We start from the raw sequence: 3,041 nt of genomic DNA on the forward strand, positions 1-3,041 counted from the left end.
CCGGCCGCTGGGCAGAGCCCCGGCAGAGCAGGCAGGCCCCAGGTTGAGTTGCGAAGCTCTGCCGGGATGAGAAACCCAAAGCGGTTGTGTGTGTGTGGGGGGGTGGCTTTGCACCTCAAAACGTCCCCCTCTGGGTGCCGGGGCAGAGGGAAGTGGTCCCTCACCCTCCAGCATCTCCATCCCCCCTCCTTCACCCTCCCTGCCTCCCTGGTGTCCTCTTCCAGGGGTCTCCATCACATTAAGCGTTTCCCTGGTTTTCCACCTGGAGCAAGCGGCTGTGTCATGGTCGTGGGGGTGGGACGCGGGTGCCACCACAGGATCCGGTCGCGGGGGCGCAGGAAAAATTCAGATTATTGTCCCTGAAGTCATCCAGCGAGAGAGGCTTAGCCGGTGTCACGCGTGATTGACAGCTGTCAGTCCCTGCTGGGGATGCCCCGGCCTTCCCACGCCCCTTCTCTTTTTGGGCACTTTTAAAAAACGCCCAATATAGGCTAAAAACATCGGGAAAAAGACCTTTCTTGGCAGCTCGGCGGGCGCCGCGGGTAAGTGTCACGGTGGCTGGGGGCTGCGCAGCGAATGTCCCCCAGGCGCTTGCGGCGAATTTGGGGTTGGGGTTTGGCCATCGGCAGCCCCAAGCTGGGCTTTGAAACCCTCCCCACTTCGCTCCCTGCCTCCGCTCCTGCCTCTGCCGCCTCTTCTCGCAGCGCGCCAGGATTTGGGGTGGCCGCAGGCCGGGGCGGTGCAGGCTGCCTGTTATCTAAAAATAGGGTGGAGTGTTTTTTCCCACTATTTACTTGATTTCCTGCCAGGGCGGTGAGCCTGCCGAGGAATCCATTGAAGTGCCGGGGAGTTCACGCCGTGTAAATACAGGGGAACAAGCTGCTTTTTAGACCTTCTTTTTTCCATGCGGGAGCAGATGGGCGGCAGCGGGGTACTTGCCTGGCTGTTTCGGGATGGTTGTTTCTGTTTCCCCGGGGGACATCAGACCCTGCCACCCCCATCCCCATCCCCCCCACTGCCACCCATGTTTGCAGCACCCACTACCCTGCACGCGCAGCTCTTAATTGCCGACTTCTCCTTAAATAATGAGGAAAGCCACAAGCAGATAGTTAGCCGCCACCTTTAGCCCAAGCAAACAGCTGTAACTGAGTTATAAATCCTTAAAATTGAGTTTTTAATGGAAACATTAAAATAACCTTTATCTGTTAGCGATAGAACCGTGCTGCGGTAATTTATCATCTTGTTTCTCGCTCCTCCAGCCACACCTTATTAGTTCCTGAGCTAACGAGGGGCTATTTATCCTGGGCTCTCACGGAGCGTGGTTGGGCACACACCCGAGCCCCGGCAGCGCTGTGGAAGCGGGGAGATGCTGTGCATCCCGCATCCGACCGACGCGCTACTGGGGTGAGCCGGATCGTCCCCAGCCTTGGCCCGGGAGGGATTCTCTGGTTTAAATGATGCCCAGATGCAGGTTTTATAGTGGCCAGGAGACTCCTTCCTGGGATGGCGTTGGCTTAGGAGGATGGCGTTGGCTTAGGAGGATGGCAAACAAAGGAGTTGGGCGTTTGGGATCTGCTTGCGGAAATCTTGGTAGTTGCTCGTTTGAGAGCAAAGGGGTTTTTTTCCCCAGTCTGAGGGAGTTGCAATAAGTGGTACAACATTTCCCAGCAACTCTGAGTCAGCAACGTGCCCTTGTCGCCAAAAAGGCCAGTGGAATCCTGGGCTGCGTAGGGAAGAGTGTGACCAGTAGGTCGAGGGAGGTCATTCTCCCCCTCTACTTGGCACTGGTGAGGCCACAACTGGAATACTGTGTCCAGTTTTGGGCTCCCCAGTTCAAGAGGGACAGGGAACTGCTGGAGCGAGTCCAGCAAAGGGCAACCAAGATGATTGAGGGATTGGAGCATCTCCCTTATGAGGAAAGGCTGAGAGAGCTGGGACTCTTTAGCCTGGAGAAGAGAGGGCTGAGGGGAGACCTCATTATGGCATACAAGCATCTGAAGGGTTGGTTGAAGGAGGATGGAGCCAGACTCTTTTCAGTGGTTCCCAGTGACAGGACGAGGGGCGATGGGCACAAGTTGGAACATAGGAAGTTCCGTTCCAACACACGGAAAAACTTCTTTACAGTTGGGGTGACAGAGCAGTGGCACAGGCTGCCCAGGGAGGGGGTGGAGTCCCCTTCTCTGGAGATGTTCAAAACCCGCCTGGATGCAGTCCTGAGCGATGTGCTCTGGGCAGTCCTGCTTTAGCAGGGGAGTTGGGCTAGATGATCTCTAGAGGTCCCTTCCGACTCTGAAGATTCTGTGGTTCTGTGAAATGCTGTCAGGTGTTAGACGTGCATCGCTGTACTGTCATTTATGTGCCTCTTCGTGTCCTCATGCAACCGTGCTGGCTCCGAACTCACTTTCCTCCAGCGCATCCCGGGGATGTGGGTTGGGACCAGAACCGAGCAGCCTTTCCCGGCACCCGCGGCTGCGACGCTCGGGGTGCGGGATGCAAGGGAGCTCTGGGCTCCCTGTCTGCTGATCCCAATCGAGATCATTGCTACGTCTCCGCACGCCTTCAACAACTGGTGCCTGGCTTTATTCCATCCGATTAGTGATTTAGGAAAGCCTGGGTTGCACGCAGCGGGGCTGGTCCTTGCGGACAGGTGGATTTTAGTGTCGGAGAGCCGCACGGGCAGTCGCTGCCTGTGCCAAGCTGGGATGCTGCCACCTCGGAGATCCCTGGAAAGTGGGACTGGAGATGCCAGCAGCAGCCGTGGTGGGCTGGCGAGCCGGGGCGAGCTGTCCGTGATGCGGGGCAGGGCAATAATTCCCTTTGCAATTGCACTTTTTCTTGCAGAGCTCCAGACAGCTCTATTAAATCTTTGCTAGGGAAATACCCACCCAGTTTGGCTGGGAGGCAGCGCAGATAATGAAAACTTTCATAAAGTAAGGAAAGAGCCTGACTTAGCCCGTGTATCCAGAGGCAGGGTCAGCTCAGAGAGCCTCTGCCCCAGGAGGAGGGCGAGACAGGTAATAAACCATCCCTCTCCCCCCCCC

General features: G+C 56.8%; 1 protein-coding gene across 1 annotated transcript in view; it reads left to right on the forward strand.

The window, feature by feature from the left end:
- The window catches only part of PCSK6 (proprotein convertase subtilisin/kexin type 6), a 44,388-nt gene that overhangs the window by 25,627 nt on the left and 15,720 nt on the right, over positions 1 to 3,041 (forward strand). The gene's annotated exons all lie outside the window — the stretch shown is intronic.

This window comes from Charadrius vociferus, unplaced genomic scaffold (assembly GCF_000708025.1).
Source record: "Charadrius vociferus isolate BGI_N301 unplaced genomic scaffold, ASM70802v2 scaffold190, whole genome shotgun sequence".
In the NCBI taxonomy this organism is placed as follows: domain Eukaryota; kingdom Metazoa; phylum Chordata; class Aves; order Charadriiformes; family Charadriidae; genus Charadrius; species Charadrius vociferus.